The sequence below is a fragment of the Macrotis lagotis genome, chromosome 3, assembly GCF_037893015.1.
Source record: "Macrotis lagotis isolate mMagLag1 chromosome 3, bilby.v1.9.chrom.fasta, whole genome shotgun sequence".
Lineage (NCBI taxonomy): Eukaryota > Metazoa > Chordata > Mammalia > Peramelemorphia > Peramelidae > Macrotis > Macrotis lagotis.
In genome coordinates, this window is record NC_133660.1 from 120,931,600 (window position 1) to 120,953,828 (window position 22,229).

Sequence of the window (22,229 nt, forward strand, 5' to 3'; positions counted from 1 at the left end):
AGCAAATTAGAAGATCAAGGACTAGTCTACCTGTCAGATCTACGGAAAGGGGAACAGTTTATGACTAGGGAAGAGATGGAGAACATCACCAAAAACAAACTAGATGATTTCGATTACATTAAATTAAAAAGCTTTTGCACAGATAAAACCAATGTAACCAAGATCAAAAGAAATGTATTAAATTGGGAAACAATCTTTGCAACTAATGATTCTGACAAAGGACTCATTTCTAAAATATACAGAGAACTGAGACATATTTTTAAAACAAAAAGCCATTCCCCAATTGACAAATGGTCAAAGGACATGCAAAGGCAATTTACAGATGAGGAGATCAAAGTAATCCATAGCCATATGAAAAAATGTTCTAAATTATTAATTATTAGAGAAATGCAAATTAAAGCTTCTCTGAGGTACCACCTCACACCTCTCAGATTGGCCAGTGTGACCAGAAAGGATAATGATCATTGTTGGAAGGGATGTGGGAAATCTGGGATTAGACTGTTGGTGGAGCTGTGAACTCATCCAACCCTTCTGGAGAGCTATTTGGAACTATTCCCAAAGGGCAACAAAAATGTACATACCCTTTGACCCAGCAATACCACTATTGGGTCTATACCCTGAAGAGATGAGGAAAAAGGGTAAAAACATTACTTGTACAAAAATATTTATAGCAGCCCTGTTTGTGGTGGCAAAGAATTGGAAATCCAGTAAATGTCCTTCAATTGGGGAATGGCTTAGCAAACTGTGGTATATGTATGTCATGGAACACTACTGTTCTATTAGAAACCATGAGGGGTGGGATTTCAGGGAAACCTGGAGGGATCTGCATGAACTGATGCTGAGTGAGATGAGCAGAACCAGAAAAACACTGTACACCCTAACAGCAACATGGGAGTGATGTTCAAGCTTGAAGGACTTGCTCATTCCATCAGTGCAACAATCGGGAACAATTTTGGGCTGTCTGCAAAGGAGAGTACCATCTGTATCCAGATAAGGAGCTGTGGAGTTTGAACAAAGTACAAGGACTATTCCCTTTAATTTAGAAAAAAAAAACCAGATAGCTTATTGTCTGATCTTGTTACCTCTTAGACTTCTCTTTAGGGATATGATTTCTCTCTCATCACACCCAATTTGGAACAAGGTACAACATGGAAACGAAGTAAAGACTGACAGAGTGCTTTCTGTGGGGAGGAGGGGGGAGGGAAGCAAGATTGGGGGAAAAATGTAAAACTCAAATAATATCTTTAATAAAAATAAACTTTAAAAAAAAAAGAACAAATCTATCCCCTTTGGGAAATATCTTGAAGGTAATCATCCACCATTCTCCTGAGTCAGTCCCTTCAAATCAGATTATGAAAATGAGAAGGGGAAGAGATGCTATGGGGAGATTCTATTATGTATTCCAGTCCTTTACCTGTCCATTTTTTTTCATGTAAACCAAGGAAGAATTTGAGTTGTTGTAGTGTGCAACACACACACACACACACACACACACACACACACACACACTCCTACCTTCAATACTGGAAGCAGATAAAGCTCCAAGGAAGCCAACCAGAGGGCTTTACTTCATAATTCTTTAATCAAAGCCAAATTTTCAGGAACAGAAGCCCACCAGTCTGGGGCAGCTAGATGGCTTAATGGATAGGGTACAAGGTTTGGAATCAGAAAGACATCTTACTGAATTCAAATCTGGATTCAGACACTTACTAGATATGTGACCTGGGGTGATTCACTTAGCCCTGGTTGCCTCAATTTCCTCATCTGTAAGATGAGGTGGAGAAGGAAATGGCAAACCACTCTAGTATTTTTGCCAAGAAAACCCCAAAGAGTTCAGATACAACTAAACAATTGCAAACACTCACCAGTCTACTGAGTTTGGAAGGGTAATCAGGGCAACTAGCTGGCACAAGACACAAGTTCAAATCTAATCCCTGACATTTCCCAGTTGTGTGACCCTGGGCAGGTTGCTTAACCTTTGTATGCCTCAGCTTCCTCAAATGTAAAATGATAGCACCTACATCTCAGAGTTGTGAGGGTCAAATGAGACAATATTTTTAAAGGGATCACTTAGCTGATTATGTGGCCCACAGAAGATGTAAATAAACATTTTATCCCTCCTTTCCCTCCCTCCCACAGCAGCTCCATGTAGTATTTGTTGAATTTTGAATTTTTTTTTGTTCGACAGACAACTGAAAGCTACTTCTGATAGGAGTCCATATGCAAAGGACACATGTGGATTTAGGGCTGGAAGGGCCAGCTAGCCCAAAGCCCTTATTGTACAGATGAGAAAATTGATAAATTACAGATGCCAGTCTAAAGAAAATACTGCCGTCTCCCATCTTCTCTAAAGCTGAAGCTCAACGCCTCCTCACACAACACAGCACAAGGAAGTCTCCAGACAACAAAGAGTTCATGCTTTGTTTTGGTTTAACAATATTTCATGTGACTGAGAAGGCTTTAAAAAACTGAAAACAATGACTGCCCAAAATACTGAAATGAAAAATGAAGGGGAAGTAATAAAACATTCCTTCCTTTAAACAATATAACTAAGGGAAAGAACAACTGCAGACATCAGATTGTACTGTAAAGAAGTAAACACCAAAAATATTTGGTCCTGGTTAAAAAAAAAAGGTATTGGAGCAGACAGAAGGGAGAATCAGAAGGCACTGACCTCAATGTTTGATCAGCCTGAGAATACAAATTTACTGGTAGAGAAACTCCTTATCTGACAAGCTCTGCAATGAAAAGCAGAAAGCTGACTATGGGTTCTTTGAGAACAGGGCCACACAAACTATGACAACCTGCCTGGGGTAAGGAGGGGGGTCCAAAAGTCTGTTTCCCCACTGGTGGCCATGTAGACCTCCAATGGAAGACCATGGCATTTTTTTTTTAAGGGGAAAGGAGGAAGGCAGGCATCTTGAAGACATTTTGCCCTCCATGGCTTCTCAAACTTTCCCACTGAGATTTGGGAAGGAATACAAAGTTTGAGAGTGCAGTAGTGGACCCCTGCAAGGGATAGGAACCTTGGTGATTAAAGCTGGGGGGAGAAGGGAAAAGAAATAGGAAGGGAATGAGAATTTCTATAGTGACTACTATATTTCAGACATAACACTAAGCACTTTTTATAAAAGTGATCTCATTTCATATTCAAAATAACCCTGGGAGGTAGGTACTATTTTTATCATCCCCATTTTACAGTTGAGGAAACTGAGGCAAACAGGGTCACAATCCTAGTAAGTGTCTCAGGCCAGATTTGCTCAGGTCTTGCTGGCCCACAGTTCTGTCCACTGAACCATCAGTTGAATGTTTTTCTCCCACATGCCCCTTCAGTCATTGTGCTCTAATGGCAGCTGAACAGTAAGTGAGCACCTTCACAAAGGACCTTCACACATACCTTTTAAAGATAATCTACCTTCCTGATCAAGAATTAGACTGTGAGCAGAAGCATCATCTAAATGCTTTTTTTTTTGAAAGGGGGAAGGGTCATGAGAGTTGGATCTGTCTTTGGCCTCATCTGGTATCTCCAACACCGAGTATAGCACCTGCTTAGTAAATGTTTATTGACTGAACTTGGAGAGCTTTTTCTCCCATTGAAGCTTTGTTCAATCAAGTTGAGAGTAACTGGAGAAAGAAGCCTCTTGCTCCTGATATTTGTCCCAAGACAAGAATTGCTCTAGAAGGACCAGTCCTTCCATAAGGGAAGCCAAATTTCAGTAATGTGGCTGAAAGATCACTGGTGTGGACATCAGGAACCTTGAGTTTTTGTTAATTCTGAGCCTTTTCTTTCTTCGTCTATACAATATGGGGTAGGACAGAGTGGTCTCTGGGTCCCTTCCAACTCTATTTATGGAGTCTATGGCAATCTGCATTTCATGTGATTCCACTTCCATTCAGTCTCAGTCTCAGTAAGAGTTGAAAGAGGCCTTCAAAATATGAATCTGAGCAAGTCACTATTTCACTCAATTTCCTTCCTGTAAAATTAAAAGACAATTTGTTCCCTAAGATCCTTTGCAATTGTACATGATATTTTAAGGTAGTTTTTTTTTGGGGGGGGAGAAAGAAAGGAAGTAAATTAGCTTGAGCCCTCTTTCAAACATCCCCCTACTCAAAAATATTTGTATATTTTAAGGGTTACTAACTTCAGCTCCATTTCCCTGTAATCAGACTCTTCTTTAGGCCAAGAATAAAAGATCTGAAGATCTACTGACATAGGGTGTCAGGGGGCGGCGCAGTAGATAGAGCACTAGCCCTGGAGTCAGGAGTACCTGAGTTCAAATCTGACCTCAGACAATTAATAATTACCTAACTGTGTGGCCTTGGGTAAGCCACTTAACCCCATTGCCTTGCAAAGAAAAAAAAACTAAAAAAATAGAGTATCAGCAAATGGCTTAATTAGAGAAGGGTTAGGTAGGTATGCCTGGCAGACAGGTAAGCTCCAAGAAATAATGCTGTAGTGTACCTTTGTCTCTACTTTTCCCAAAAAGACTGCAACCTCCCACGCACACATATTTGGTATCTTTCATGCCACCATCTCCAGTCATTGTACTGATCTTTCATTATAACCTTGACCAAATTATTACATTTCTTACATCCTCTAAGGAACTCTGAACAATGTATGATAGATACACTTAGTCAAAGCTATATAAGAAACTGATAGTTCTAAACATAAATTACTAAAAAACTTTCACTGAAACTTAACTCTATTCAAATCCAATATTCTATCTGTACAAGAGGAAGATAATAGTTTTTCAACTTTTTTTTTGTATTTTACAGATTTGTGTTCATTTGCATTTTATGTAGGCAGCTGGTGGCCTGAGCTTGTAGTCAGGAAAAGAATACCATTCACAGTTCAGTGACCATATAAAAAGAGGCAAGAGGCCAGATTTGGCCCACAGGCCATAGTTTGCTGACCTCTACTCTACAGGATCAGAGCTGAACTCACTTCTTCCTCCTCAGTGGCCTGAAATATGTTATGGCCTATCCCATACAGACTATTTCATAAATGCAAGCCATCTTAATATATCAAGTCCTAAAAAAATGGCCCTGAGGAATTGTTAATACATTAATAATAAGTTCATCACACATGCTGCCTGAACCAAAATGCAATTGGAAAATATTTGACAAAATAAATAAAAAGCACCTAGATAATATTAACTCATAGTTTTCAAAGTCAGTATAAGGTCCACAGGGATCCCTAGGTACAGTAGATTAGTGGCTCCCATTTCTGATACTAGTTTAGACCATATTAGAAAACAAATTAACATCATCTGGGCTGTGCTATGGTTTTCTTATCTTGCTAAATATTTCCCAATTATTGTACTGGGGAGTCTTGATATCTCTGCTCTAGATGCTCAGTGACCCAAAATAAATTTCTCGACCTCTCTGATGACAATTTCTCTAACATCAGGGCAATAATGTATATAAAGATTCAAAACTATTTCTTAGTAGAGAATAAATAATAGAGTAATATAACAGAGGAAATAAGTAATAGAATTTGAGTTAAAAACTCTCTTAAAAATATAGATACTTGATAATCAGGGCAATAATTATAAATTGTATCTCTCTACTCTCTTCAGATAAGCTTCTTGCCATGAAAAAAATCTAATAAACTGGTATGACTAAAATTCCTATAACTGTACTCATCTCAAAATTTAGAGAACAATAGAATATTCTTTGGTAACTAAGCTTCAAGTATGATTTCCTCTGTGGATATGTTATTTCATGTCACATTATTAATAACAAAAAACACTAATTGATAGCTAGGTAACACTTTAAGGTGTGCAGAGACATAACCTCATTTGATTCTTCCAGTGACTCTGTGAAATAAGAATAGAAACTATATATTTTACAGATGATAAAAACTGAGACTGAGAGGCTAAGTGTTGCCCAAGGTCACATATCTTGAAGAATTTAAATCCAGGACTTTCAAGACTCTAAGTCCAACTCTCTTCAATACACTAAAATACTGAAGTGTGGCTAATTTCACCCTCTGTCCTCTGTTCTCTGCCCTCAAAAAAACTGAATTCTACAGAATTTATGCTTCACTGATAATTTGGGAGATCTACCATAAAAATTCTCTCTCCACATGTTTTACCATCTTATAACCAGATCAATGACTATAACCAATATTTTATTGGATTGTAGCAGTCCATATCTTTTCAAAGAAGGTATTCATGGTGACACATAAAGTTATTTTGCTTTTTAAAAACAATGTCTAGCCCTATGATTTAATTTAACCTAGACATTTTTATCTGTAGGGCATCATTCCAAAAACTGAGAGTGATAATTTTCATCATGATTTAGACTCGTCATCATCATCACACAGACCACTAATCAGGGAAGCTCCTAGGAAAACCATGCTATATATCCCCTCATATCAACAGCATCACAGTGTAATATGAAGCGGGACTTGAGACCAAGGTGGACTATTGCTTCATTTTTGTCTTTGGCTCTCTGGGGTAGGGATATGTTGTGACTTACCTTATTGGACAGAATATATATATATATATATATATATATATATATATATATTAATAAGAATATGGATACATCTGTTTATATTCCCAGTGCCTAACAGCACTCTGCATAAAGCTCAGTAAACTTGAGTGGAATTACTGAATGCATGAGATGAACATACATGGTACTGGTACCAGTAAATAAGCTAGTAATTATTCAGATGTTAGCCAGTTAAAAATGCTTCACTGAGGTAAAAAGGGCAAATGTGCTGATATTGATTTTCACCCTTGAAGCAAAGGAAGCTTTGTGGAGAAGACAGCTTTTTGAGAAATACTTTTAAAGAGAGCAAAATTCCTGAGGTTGGATGTTAGGAATAAGAAAAAGGGTACTCTCTCTCTAGCTTCTCTAGAATCTTTAGGATTCCCCTCCAAAAAAATGGCTTCAACTAGTCCTAATGATGTGGTGCTTTGCTTCCAGAACTGAGTAACAAAGATGAGTTATTTTTCTTCTGATTCAGCTGACAAGAAAATGGGTCATATCATAGAATATATGCCATCTGTTCAATGGAGCATATTTAGGATTAAAATTCATTGCACTATTATTAAATGTTTAACAGTCTATTTAGCACTATTGGGTAATTGATCATTATTCTTCTTGTTGTCCTCATCCTTCAATCTCCAAGAGGACCAATGGCATTAGGAGGGTGATGCCTTGACTTGCAAGTGAATTGGATTTAAGTGAGGCAGAACTCTGTAAAGTCATCAGTCTCACTCTCTCTCCAGAATCTGAGTCGAGTGGCAAGTCAGAAAACAGGATGAAAGGATGACTACAGATGTGTATACAGCTTATTAAGATTTTATAAAATAAAAAAAATTATTAAAGCATTTATTAAGTCATTTTGATGTGCTAAGTATCACAGATAGAAATAGAAAGAAAGTATCCTCCCTGTCAAGGATCTTACATCAGAATTAGGGAGGTAATAAATATGGGAAATTTCAGCTCAGATCAGATGGAAAGATCCCAGGATGTTTTCTTTAATATCATTTCCACTGACAGTATTTCTAAACTATTCAGATTTCTGATATTTAACTATCTGGCAGGGCCAGGGACTTAGGTCACAAGAATTTTTCTAGGTCTTCAGAAGTTGTAGCTAATTGCACCTGTGGGAGCAGCTGCCAGGTGCATAATCTGCAGGATTTGCTTTCCAGGAGAATGGCTGTGGTCACTGGGCTGGAAGTATGAGTTTTCCCAAGGCTCCTGGATTCAGGGTCCTGGGCTGTCTCCATCTGAGTAGTCTAAAGGGAGATTTAGGTCAGGATGGTGATGGGGATTTGATTTCCCCAGCCTAAGCTACCAGCTTTCTCTCTTTCTCCCTCTGGATGCTCTGTTTGCTATTTCAGACAGGTTGGCTCAACAATCCCATCCCATGTGAGGCAATTGTTGAGAATGACTGGCCCTTTCTGCTTCCCGAGATGATGGCTATGAGGCCTGGGCTGGATAGGTAGATCATATAGTGATGATTAAGACCATTTTATAAGAAAAGGAACAAACTCAGAGAGATAATCCTCCACACTGCTGCTCAAATGATATTTGATTGACCATGTTACTCTCTTGCTCAAGAGACTTCCTTCTGAACTCCCTAATGCCTATCAGATATAATTTAAAAATCTTCTACCATTCCAATCCCCTTACTATCTGGCTCCAACTCTTTTTCCAAGCTTACTTTCCATTTTCAATTCAAGTCATTCACTTCAAGTATACAGCATTCAATCTCTTCTCTCCATGTCTTTGCACAGCCTATCCCCTAAACTTTGTACACTCTTCCTCCTCTTCTCATCCTCTTATAATCACTAAGTCCATTGAAGGCTCATCCAAAGTGTAGCCGCTCTGAGGGGCCTTTCTTGATCTTACCAATGATCAGTGCTGCCCTTTCCCAGAAGGACTTTATTGTCTGCTTTGTGCATAATCTGTATTTATCTATATCCATATGCTCCCCTGAACAGAATGGCCTTGAGGCCAGGAACTATTTTCATTTCATTTCTGTATCCCCACAGTTTTACATGGTGTGTAGTAGGAGCTTAATAAATGCATGTCAAGGACATAAATTATCCATGGTCACCCAGATAAATGTCAAAGGCAAAGTTAGAACCCAGTTCCCTCCTGATACCAAATTTAATGCCCTTTTCACAGCAATATGGCACCTCTCAAGTTCACTTCTGGAAAGATGCATTTAAAATTCTGGTAGAAATGTCCTTCAGAAAGGTAAAGACACATTTCTGAAGCTCCTCTCCCAACAGCAGTCAGGACTAGAAACATGGATTGGAAGTAGTCTACATGGAGGTACTGGCTGAAGTTGTAGAAATGAATGAGAATGTCCAGTAAAAAAAGGTAGGAGGGGGGTGGCTAGGTGGCACAGTGGATAGAGCACCAGCGTTGAAGTCAGGGATACCTGAGTTCAAATCCAGCCTCAGATACTTAATAATTGCCTACCTGTACAACCGTGGGCAAGTCACTTAAGTCCACTGCCTTGCAAAAACCAAAAAAACAAAACAAAACAAAACAAAACAAAAAGGGTAAGGAGGGGATTAGGTTATAGACAGAACCTTGAGAAATTAACATATTAAAGTTCAGGGAACCAAAGGGGTGATTATATAAGTTAGAGAACATTCCAAAAGTATCTCAGAAGGGAGGAAAGAGGATTATGGAGGACTAGGGACACTGCTAGGGAGAAGTAAAAAAAAAAAATAAGAATTAAGAAAAGACCAATGGATTTGGCAACTCGAAATCAACAGTTTGTAGGGATTCTTTAATTTTGTTATGGCATTCTTGATGACAACTATGAACTTCTCAGAATAAGGTGTTTAAATGAAAAATAAAATTTATACTGAAAAAAGTTATCAAATTACTTAGAAAACAAATCTACAATTTAAAAACCCTGATAATAGTACAGAATCATTAAGTACTAAGAAAACACTGCAATAAATTATAAGTCTAAAATTCAGTACTATAGACTGATAAAATGCTAATTAATTAGAAAAGCACTCCATCTAAATTAAAATTTTCTTCTCTTACTTGAAGATCTCCTGGACTTCCAAGAGATTTATTTTTCTCATACAGGCCTTTTGAGTTTCCTATTTCTCTCACAATGAGAAAAATAAAAAAAAAAAAAACTGCTCCCAGTCTAGGGTAACAGATTTATTTGCAATCCTAAATATTGTGAGGTTTTTAAAATCCATTTAAACATACCTTTGCATTTTTAGAACTTGAGCATCCTTTTAATGTGCTACCAAGGAAAGTTTGTTATTTATCTTACAATGAGAAAAATACAGTGAAAACTGCTCCCAGTCAGATTTGCTTATGATCCTAAAAATTGTGAGGATTTTAAAATCCATTTAAACATGCCTTTGCATTTTTTAGAACTGTAGCAAATCCTTCAAAAGTGGTACCTAGATAATATGGCTAAGTAAGGTGAATCTCTTCAAGTGAGAGACATTGCCAACTAGCAAAACTAGGAGTAAGAACTTTAATAGCTTGATGCCAACCAACGTCCAGATTAATCAAGGGCGATGGTTCTGTGATTTATACATCAGTGCCAGAAGGGCTCCTGCTTGCCCCACACAACCAAAGTCACTCAGGTCCTCAGGGTGGAATGCAATTTGTATTACACATTCATCTGCCCTTGCTGACTGATGGGTTGTTCCATTGTTTATCTATTCTCCAGGCCTGTTCTGTCTTCTCCTTCTTTGAGGACAGGGCAATTATTTCTGTTTCCTTTGCATGACAGAACAAAAAGGTCCTTGGAGAGTGTAATACGCAAGGCAGGCAGTAGTTTTCAAAAAATGTTTTTGAATAAAATAACCTTTTTCAAATTAATTTAATTTAATTAACTAAGAATTCATTTATTTGTTTGTTTTTTAGGTTTTTGCAAGGCAAATGGAGTTAAGTGGCTTGCCCAAGGCCACACAGCTAGGTAATTATTAAGTGTTTGAGACCGGATTTGAACCCAGGTACTCCTGACTCCAAGGCCAGTGCTTTATCCACTATGCCACCTAGCCACCCCATAACTAAGAATTTATTAAGAGACTATCTACTCCCATCCATTGGGGAATGGTTAAACAAATCATGGTACATAAATACTATAGAATATTAATGTTCCATAAAAAACCATGACGGCTGGACTCTAGAGAAGCATGGAATTTTACAGGATCTTATGCTGAGCAAAAGGGAACAGAACCAAGAGAACAATGTACATAACAACAACATTGTGAGAGATGAACAACCTTGATGTAAGCAGCTCCTCTCAGTAGTTCAGAGAGCTAGGATAATTGTATTAGACCTGCTATGGACAATGTTATCCCCATCCAGAGGAAGAAAAACAAAACAAAACAAAACACAAGAAACCCAACCCTTCATAATCTGATGAACACTTTATAAAAATTATATTTTATGTATCTCTTTCCCTTAATCCTAATTCCTCATACTGAAAATAATCTGTAAATATGTTTATCAAAAATATGTATGTATGGGGGTGGCTAGGTGGTGCAGTGGATAGTCAGGAGAACCTGAGTTCAAATGTGACCTCAGACACTTAATAATTACCTAGCTATGTGGCCTTGGGCAAGCCACTTAACCCCATTGCCTATAAAAGTATGTACAATGCTAACCAGATTGCCACTGAAGGGAGAGCAGTGGGAAGGAAGGGTGGAAGGAAATTTTATAACTTAAAAAGAAAAACGTGTATATGGAGGAAAATAAAGAAAGGGAAAAAAAGAGCCTATCTATTCCATATGCTGGGCACCATTGAGTATGTAAAGACAAAAATAAATAGATAATAATACTTGCCCTTAAAAAGCTTATATTCTGGGGGCGGCTAGGTGGTGCAATGGATAAAGCACAAGCCCTGGAGTCAGGAGTACCTGGGTTCAAATCCAGTCTCAGACACTTAATAATTACCTAGTTATGTGGCCTTGGGCAAGCCACTTAACCCCATTTGCCTTGCAAAAACCTAAAAAAAAAATCTTATATTCTATTGGGGAAAATATGTTACCTGCTAGAAACTCAACTTCAGCATCTTCTAATTGCTTCTAGGATAAAAAAAAAAGAAACTATGTCTAGAGGTTAAAGCCTAAATCAACCTAGCCTCACCTTATCTTTCTAGACTCACACACTCTACAATGCAGCCAAATTGGTCTTCTCCCTAGAGAGAGAGAAGACAGGGAGTGTTTGGCAACACTCCATCTCTTGCCATGTCCCACAAGCCAGGACTACACACCTTCTTCCTTACATCTTTCATATGATTCTTCCTCTTTGAGCTGTGATGCAGCTCAAATATCATGTGATGTATAGAGACTTTCTAATCTCCTCCCACCAACTATTAATACCCTTCCTCCAAAACTATTCTGAATGAAATTTGCATTTATTTAATTTATATTTATGACATTTGTGTTTTCATGTCTTTTTTTGTATATGTTCACCATTAGAATGTAAGTTTCTGGAAGGCAAGGCTTCTTTCCATTCTTTGTATCTGTAAGTCCCACTTAGGAAACTATACTATAAATATTTGTTTGCAGATTGATAATAGACCCTGCAATGGTAGAAATGACAACAGACACTTCTATAATTCTCAACAGTTTGAAATCCCTACATATTTTATCTCACTAATCATTAAGGTTTCTCCCAGGTATACAGACCCAGGAAGGGAGACTTTTGTAATAGAAAGACTGCAATTGGAGTCAGGAAGCTATGAGTCTAGATTCTACTGTAGACACAATTTTAGCTACATGACCTTGGGAAAGTCGGGGCCTCAGTTACCTCATCTGAAAATAAGGGGGTTAGATTTTATTGGCTCAACCTGTCTCTTCCAGATCTAAACCTATGGTCCTAGGCTGCCAGAAAAATATATGTTTATCCTTAGGTACTGTTATCTCCATTTTACAAATCAGAAAACTGAGGCTGAGTGATGCTGAGTCACACAGTAAAATGAGCATGAAGGTGGATTCTGATAAATCAGCTCCTCCTACCCTAATTCCCCCACTACTTTTACAAATTCACAATAAAAGGAATATTACAAATATTTTGGTAGTTTTATATCAATCTGATATCATAAGGATGATGTCAGATTTCCTGTAGTATTTTTAAATGAATTTTCCTATTTCTCCCAATTAACTTCCTCTCCTCTCAAATCTCACTCTTACTCTTCAATTCTATCCAAAGAACCAAATCTTCTAGCTGCTCATATTTCTGAGTTCTGGTTTTGAATTCATTACCAGTGAGGAATTAGAATCTGATTTCAAATCTTGCCTCACTTATTAGCTATGTAATCTTTGATAAATTACTCAATTTCTTCCACAATTTTTAAAAAAATAAAGAAGTGATCTCTGAACTACCAACTATTTTGGACTACATATAAGCTCAAATCAGTCATGATATTTAACTCACACATAAAACAATCTTTAAGGGTCTTTCTCTTCAGTAAAACCAACCCCAGATCTTATAACAAAAGCTTCTCAAAACATAACAGGGCCTGCTAGTGACAAAACAACCAAGTTACCTATGATTTTAGGTTCAAGCAGAAAAACAAAATGCTAAATTATATAAACACTACCATCATTCAAAAAGTTTGGATCTTCTAGTTCTTGGCAAAAAGTAATTGCCGAGCAGCTAGGTGGCGCAGTGAATAGAGCACTGGCCTTGGAGTCAGGAGTACCTGGGTTCAAATCCAACCTCAGACACTTAATAATTACCTAGCCGTGTGGCCTTGGGCAAGCCACTTCACCCCATTGCCTTGAAAAAAAATCTAAAAAAAAATAATTGCCAAATTCAGAAATTCCAGAACACAGATGATCATCCTTTTGCTTACAGAGACCTAATTAGCTAGATCATCCTGTCCCACTGCTCATTTCTACACATCCCAACCTGTCCCCAACATTCCTCACCACTCCAGTTCATCACATGGTACAGACTCTAAGGTCTTTAAATCTTTTGATCAAGACTCATACCAAAGAAATAGAAAGTTATACTAAACCAAGTCCCTTGGAAGAAAATCAAAAATCCTCCAACATGAAATGGTACAATGCTGTTCTGTGATGTGTGACAATTATGCAAACAAAAAGGGTCATGCTCAAAGGAGAAAGGAAAGCAATCCAACTCCAAGGTGAGCAAAAAAAATTGCCTTGGTCAATTCCACCATAGAACTAAACAAAAAAATTTGGGACCCAGAAGTGAATTATCAGTCCCATGTAGACCAAAAAAAACTGAAATAAATAGTCATGAGTCTTAGGAGGAATACAAGGCCAAACATTGAACCAGTAACCCCTCATTCTTTAGAAGTTAACCAATTTGGGGGCACAGAAAGTCAAGTGTTCAATCTAGGTCTAAACTGACTAAAGGTTTGGAGCTCAGAATTAATTCAGTAGTGAAGGAGGGCAAGGATAGTTGTTATTGGTTAAAAGAGACAAGATTTCCAAGAATGTGGCTGAAAGTCTCCAAAGAACTGAAGATGAGAATCACTTAGAAGGCAAAGGGGAGAGGCCCAACCATGAATGACAACAAAGAACTTTATCATTTTTCAAAAAAGATGAGCTGGTCACATGGAATGAGCAAAGGATAATCACAGACAATCAGAGTTTCACTGATAAGACTAGTTTTGATGAAATTGAGGAAGACCTCTGGCATCTTTGCTGCTAGAATCTACATTAGATAGAAAACACTAGTCAGGAAAATTTGTCTTCAAATCTAGCCTCAGATACACACTAGCTATGTGACCCAAGGCAAATCACTCAACCTACTTGCCTCATTTTCTTCTAGTGTAAAATGGGAATAACTATTAATAGCTCCTACTTCTCAGAGTTGTTGTAAGAAATAAATGAGATACTTTTGAAACACTTATCACAGTATCTGCTACATATTAAGTGATAATAAACACAATTATTATTATTATATCTATATGCATATATAAATATGTATCAATCTAAAAGGATTCATTAAGCACCTATCAGGTATCAAACTGTGCTAGATGATGGAGATACAAAGAAAGGTAAAAGACAGTCCCTGACCTTGAGGAACTCACATTCTGATGGAGAAGAAAAGCAGCGAACAAATGTGTACATATTTATACAAGATAAATAGAATTATCAAAGGAAAAGCACAAGAATTGAGGAAAAACTAGAAAGACTTCTAGTAAAAGACAGGATTTTAGTTGAGATATATTATACCCACAAATTTACATATTCACATATTATTATATATTTATTATATATTCACAAATTATATATATGTTCACATCAGATTTCACTTTAAACTGAGCTCTATTTCTCTATTTTTTTCATACATAATACCAAGATTTCACAGTTCCTTAAGGCTCTCTCAAAAACCACTAAGTAAAAAAAAATAACTGTTGTCACTTCTTATTCCCTCATATACATATATGTACACATGGCAGATGAGTCATTTTTAGCAGAAATTCTATGTAATAACAACAATAATTACTCTCAGGCCAGACTTACTCTTCACTATCATCCATCGCTAACACAATATGGGCCCCTACTCACTATTGGAATGTTCGTTGACAGTGACCAAAACACAAGCTCCCCAATGAAAACTTCTTTAGGTCTCAAAGGTTAAGCCTTTCCCATGACTAGCATTCACCTTTGGAGCCTCTTGGCATGAACACTGAGAAAGTCCAGCCTTTAAATCTTTGGGGAATGAGCAGGGTTCTGGTTCCTGTCACCCTTTATGATGAGGGAAGAGCTGGGTAATCTCAGGGTTAGACGTCATGGGCAAAAGAGAATGCCAACCTTCCACAAGTCCATCAGTGATGTTAAGCCAATCGGTCAATAAATCCTAACATTTTAGTATGTTGCTACTGAATAGAGTGAGTAACCTGGCAAACAAAGTAATCACCCAAATAACTCAGACCAAAGAGAGATGAGGGGGGGAGCAAAAACCACCCACAGAGGGACAATAACAGGAGGAACTCTGGGGTTAACCACAAGTATACACTTAAAGCCCAAAGTAAATATTAGTAAGGACTCACAATTGCTAACCAAAGGAAAAAAAACAAGCCTGCATGTCTCTCCCTAGAGTTTTCAGATTTATTTTCCTGGAAAAGAATCACAGATTCTCAAAGTTGGAAGAGACCTCTGAGACCATAGAGTCCAGCCTGTACTCAGACAGGAATCCTCTCTACAAAAGACCCAAGACTTTTCTCAAAGCCTTACAGTAAGAGGGAATTGAGCAGTTCCTGAGGAAAAAAGCCTTAATTCTATAAAGTCAAGCAATCAATCAATCAATGAAGTGACTCTCTCTGGGGAGACATGGTATTTCCTCCCCCACCAAAGAGACACATGTGTGTGTAGCAGGACTGGGAATAATGCATCAAAAATCTAAGAAAAACAGACTTAGTTCAGATTACGCTTTCAGAGATTTACCACTGAAAAGGGATAATTAGAGGTTCCTTCCTCCCATTCCCTTCATCGAATAGATGAGAATACGAGGCCCCAAGAGTTGAGTGATTTGCCCAAGGTCACAGAGGGAGTTTGGGAACAGGATGCAGAACCAGGTCCCTTCTTTCTAAATCCAATATTCTTGCTACCAAGCTACCTGCACAGGGATGATGTGGGTCTCCTGAAACATCCAAAGCCACTCTAGTTCATGTTTCAAATGGAGAACCACATGGTACCAATTGCAGGTTTTACAAGAATTCACCAAGGCAAAGAACAGTTTGGTCTGAACCAATCAGGGAAGATATCAGCTAGGAGTCAAGAACTGACCTGAGTGTTGAAGAATGAGTTAAGTTTAGATTGGCAAAGAGAAGAGGGAATAATTTCCAGTATAGAAAAACATCAGATCAGGTCATGTAAATTTACTGTTTAATACAGAACACACAGTAAGGGAGGGAAGGAAACAATGAATAGGAAGTCCAAGGACTCAGAAATCATAACTCATGTCATCTGAAGGCTAAACTGTGGGTTATTTTGAGAAGTAATGTTCAATGAAGCATTCATTCATTCAAAAACATTTATAAAATAGGACCAGGGTATTTAAAAAGATAAAATATGAAAGTTATCCACTATGAAGGAGCTTATAAGTCTAATGGGGGAACACCTGATGCAGATGAACAAAATTCATAGAAAGGGAAAGAACTGGCAGAGGTGACTTCTGACTTATATCAAGAGATTTCTGGGAAAAAAATGAAATAAAAATGAGAGAGAGACCACAAGACTAGAGATTGGCAAATATATTTTCCCAGTTTTTGTTGTTGTTTTTAATGGAAGAAAGCTGCCTTCAAACTACAAACCACTAAACTTGGCTTCAATTTTAAAATGGACCATTAAAGAAATGTTTAGAAAAACTCTAGAAAGAGAAATAGTGATTCCCAAGTCAGTATGGCAGCTATATCAAGAATAAATCATGTTAGACTAACCTCATTTCCATTTTTGACAGGATTACCAAACTAGGAAATGAGGGTAATGCTATGGATACAGTTGAATTGAATTTGAGCAAAGCATCTGACAAAGTATTTTTTTTTCCTATTCTTGTGGAGAATGTGAATTTGACAACTGAACTTAGAATAAGTTGGAAGGATAGATTCAAAGTGCAGTTATTAATGACTCAATGTCAGTATGGAAAGATGGCTCCTTTTCAGTACCTCAGGGGATATGTGCTGTACCTGTATGATATTATTTTTGGCTTCTGTATCAAACCTGGAGATGACAGAGATGGGAGAGATAGCTAGCTAGTGCAATGGATGACAGTCTGAATGAAAACCATCTTGATTGACCAGTACTGGGCTGAAACTAATAAAATGAAATTCAACAGGGATGAACGTATGTCTTAAACTTGGGTATCAAAAATTTCATGAGCATAAGACAGGGGAGACATGGTTGCACAGAAATTCAGAAAAAGATCCAGAGGTTTTGAGGAACAGCAAGCTCAACATGCATTAGCAGTGTGACACTGCCTCCAAGAACTCCAATACAATACTGGGCTGCACTCAGAGAAAACTAACTGATAACTTAACACAGCACCCACCCTCACTCAAATTCAGTTCACATGCTTGTCATGGCACATCATGGTCTTTTAAAAAATGGACAGGGGTGGTTAGGTGGCTCAGTGGATAGAGCACTGGCCCTGGAGTCAGGAGTACCTGAGTTCCAATCAGGCCTCAGATGTTTAATAATTACCTAGCTGTGTGGCCTTGGGCAATCCACTTAACCCCACTGCCTTGCAAAAACAGAAGGGAAAAAAAAGAAAAAGATAAAAGAAAACTGAAGGACAAATATTATAAGACCTCTAGGTACCAAGATTAAAGAAGATTGTCCTCAGTCTGTGATTTTATAAAAATCTAACATCTCTAAAAAGTCAAACAATAAAATGAAATAATGAAAAACGTTTTTTAAACCTATCACAATGATTTTTATAGTAATAATCTATTATTTTAGTGACAGGTTGTTTTAATATTTTAATTTATATTTTAAGATTGTAATAAAAGTAAGCCATTAATAAATCTTATTAGAATGTAATAAAGGCTTATAAAAAATAAAAAGAAAGTTATAGGCTAGGGATAGGAGCTGGACCCATGATTTCACTGGTATAGGTAACTAACACAGAATGGTACCTTTTCTGAGACTTATTTTCCAGTTGTCTAAAGCAATGGCTGGCAAACACTAATAGAAGCAGGGGTCACCAAACTTTACATACTGATTTAGGAAAACATTATCTTTATTCTTGTTTTTACTGAATTATTTCTTTCAATTGTGTCTCGACTCTCTGTGACCCCAGCTGGGGTTTTCTTCACAAAGATACTGAAGTGGTTTGCCATTTCTTTCTCTAGTTCATTTGACAGATGAGGAAACTGAGGCAGAGTTAAGTGGCTCACCCAGGGTCACACAGCTAATAAGTGTCTGAAGTTAAACTGGAAGCTGGGTCTTCCTGACTTGGGTCAGGCACTCTATTCTGCTGAGCACCACTTTGCTGTCCTTATTTTTGTTCTACTATAAATTTTATTTATTTTGTTAAATATTTTCCAGTTACACTGTAATCTGGTTAACAACACTGGGAGTAAGGAGAAGACTATATGTCTGAAATCTCTGTTTTGGAGTACTGAGAAATTAAGTAATTTGCCCAGAACCTACATGCCAAAGGTGTTAAGCTGAATGAAATATTTAGTTGGGCTAGGACAGCCAGCATGTTAAAAAAAAAAAAAAGGGTCCAAAGCCCATGTTACGAAGAGATTTCCACGAACAGATGAAGAAGATATATTTTTGTTTAATATTTAGAAGAAAGAACAATTACTACTACACACCAATGGAATAGGCTCCTCACCCTAGGAAGAGTCATCTAACCTCTACTCAAACATTTCTCATGGACCTGATGCATGAATTCCAATCCTGGCTAGAAAGTTGCAGGATAGGAGTGGCTAGGTGGCGTAGTGGATAGAGCACCAGCCCTGAAGTCAGGAGTACCTGGGTTCAAATCTGGTCTCAGACACTTAATAATTACCTAGCTGTGTGGCCTTGGGCAAGCCACTTAACCCCGTTTGCCTTGCAAAAACCTAAAAAAAAAAAAAAGTTGCAGGATGATCTCTTAATTTTCCTTAGGAAAGATTTCTCCAAGAAGTCCTCATTGCATATTACTAAAGTGAATCTCTGTCTGCTGAAGTCAGAGAGAAAGTGGTTTTTCTTCTAAAACAGATTTTGATTCCTTTCACATTTCAGTTTTGCACTTGAGCCTCTTTTTAATCCAGGGGAAGAAGGATAAAGCAACTACTGTATCCTTATTGTTACTGTCACTATTACTCAGCTGGAGATATTCAACAAATCTCTGACCCCAGATAAGAGGAGGAAGAAAGATGAGGAAAAAAAGATGTGAAAAAGGTGTGAAATAAAACTTGGGGAGAGAGGTCAGAAGGGGTGGGAAAGAGATTCTGACTAGCTTCTCCATCCCAACCACAATCAGCAAGCTTTTTTAATTCTTTTCAACTTGGCAAGGACAAAGTCCAGAGTCTTGAAAAGAGTTTCTGATAAGAACAAAGATTGTTTTTTCAAAGGCCTCTCTCCCTCCCCCCCTTCCAATCCCCCCACCCAAAATGGGGGAGAAATGAGTTACACACACACACACACACACACACACACACACAAACACATACACAGACAAACACATATATACACACATACACACACAAACACATATATACACACACAAACACATACACACACACACACACACACACGACTTGTGATTTAATACAACCTATACTTAAATGGGAATTCCCTTTTCAACATGTACAACAGGTCATCAAGTTTTTGTTTGAAGACTTCAGTGAAAGACTCCTTGCTACTTCTTAAAAGAATCCATTTCCTTTTTTAGATAGTCCCAACTCTTGGTGGTCAGACTTTTCTAATATTAGGTCCAAGTGTCCCTTTGTCCTTTCCACCCAAGTCTTCCAGTCAGAAACATTCAAGGAGAACAAGTCTAATCCCACCCTGCAACACTGAAAGTACTATTTCTATTTTATACAGACAAAACTGATCAACAGGGTGGCTAGGTGGCGTAGTGGATAAAGCACTGGCCCTGGAGTCAGGAGTACCTGGGTTCAAATCCAGTCTCAGACACTTAATAATTACCTAGCTGTGTGGCCTTGGGCAAGCCACTTAACCCCATTTGCCTTGCAAAAACCTAAAAAAAAAAAAAAAATTAAAAAACAAAACTGATCAATAAGGTCCAGGCTCACTCAGCTCCAGGTACCATTGAATTGTCAGCAGAGGCAAATATAAAATTTTTTATCATTCAGTCATGTCAGGCTCTTTGTGAGTCATTTGGAGTTTTCTTTGCAAAAATACTAGAGCAATTTATGATTTTCCTTCTCCAGCCTATTTCACAGATGCGGAAACTAAGGCAAATACAGTTAAGTAACTTGCACAGAGTCACATGCCTAGTAAGTGTCTGAGGTCAAATTGGAGCTCAGGTCCTTCTGACTGCTGTCCCAGTGCTCTATCCACTGTAACAGAAACATAAAACCAACATAATGTATATTTTGGAGACTGGGTCTTCCTAATATGCTCAAGCTATTAATTCAACAGTCATTCACAGGTCTGATCTATCCCACCGCTTATCAGCATAGAAGCATCCAATTCCAGCTTGGACTATCTTATTCCTGTTTAGGGCCCTTCCCCATCTCTCAATCCCAGATATTGCTCCTAGAATTAATGAAGCCACTTGATTGGCCTATTCCACCAAAGCTCAGAACTCCCAAACTCAAGTGAGCCAGCATTTCAGCCTTTTCCAGTGGGCAGGTGGTATAGACTACAGAACCAGGGACTAATCTTATTCAACTTTAAAGAGAGAGAGAGAGAGAGAGAGAGAGAGAAGAAACCCACTATTAATCATCTTCTCTGGAAAAAGGAACCAGAAATCTACAAAATAAGAAAAAAGTTAAAAACTGGAACTTCTTCAATTCTATTGAAATGAAGCAAAAACACTAAAAATAAGCAGTTATATACAAAAATATACCTACAATAAAAATATATGTATGTATACAAACACACAGTGTAACTCATTCACACACACACACACACACACACAAAACACAGAGCCTAGATGAGCAATAAAGCATTGCATTTTAAGTCATAAATCCTGAATTCAAACCCCAGATCCTAAGCAAGTCACATAAATCTTCTCAGTTTCAGTTTTCTTAATGAAACTAGAGGCACTCTTAAGTCTCTTTAGTTTTAAATCCTATGATTTTTGTGAAATAATTCAAGCATAAGATGATGAGATGCTGTCACAGTGAGAAAACAGAATAGAGAGTTGAGAGCAATTTCAAAAGTTTGGGATAGACTAGAAGAAGTAAATGGCTGAGTTCTTCATCATTTGTGTGTTTGTAATTCCCTTTGGCAGTGCAGTGAAACCTTCTCAGAATAATGTTTTAAATACACAATGTAAAATCCACAGGACTACAAAGGAAATCAATTTTTGGGAGCAGCTAGGTGGCACAGTGGATAGAGCATCTGCCCTGGAGTCAGCAGTCCCCGAGTTCAAATCCAGCCTCAGACACTTAATATATTATTGCCTAGCTGTGTGGCCTTGGGCAAGCCACTTAACCCCATTTGCCTTGCAAAAACCTAAAAAAAATCAATTATTGAAATATAGTTGTTAAATTATATTTATTTCAAAAGTTCAGATAAGGACCCCCACAATTTAAAAAAATGAGAGAAAAATGAGTCAAAGATGATTGCAAGGTTTCCAGTCTGGGTGTCTAGAAAAAAAAAAATGGGAAGTAAGGAAATAAAGCCTGCAATAAGCGGGGAAAATAATGAGTGTAGTTTTCACCAAGTTGAGTCTGAGATAGTAGGATATGGAATTGTCAAGATATGGAAATGTCAAGCAGGCAGTAAGCAACATGAGACTGAAGTACAATTGACTTACTGGATTGGAGATATAAATGTGGATGTTACCCAAAAAGAGATAATGATTGGAGACAAGATGAAAAATTTACCTGCCTTTTGAGTAACCATGCTTAGGGGGCAGCTAGGTGGTGCAGTGGATAGAGCACCAGGCCTGGAGGCAGGAGGACTTGCGTTCAAGCCTCAGACACTTAATAATTGCCTAGCTGTGTGACCTTGGGCAAGTCACTTAACACCATTGCTTTAAATAAATAAAATTAAAAAGAAAAAAAAAACATACTTAGGAAAGGAGAAGATGGAGAAGAAAGACGTTCTGGCAAATGGCCACAGCTAGGGAATAAAAGAAGAGAGTAGGGGTCACAAAAA

At 37.8% G+C, this 22,229-nt stretch overlaps 1 protein-coding gene across 2 annotated transcripts in view; it reads right to left on the bottom strand.

The window, feature by feature from the left end:
- The window catches only part of ARHGAP10 (Rho GTPase activating protein 10), a 355,007-nt gene that overhangs the window by 251,279 nt on the left and 81,499 nt on the right, over positions 1-22,229 (bottom strand). The gene's annotated exons all lie outside the window — the stretch shown is intronic.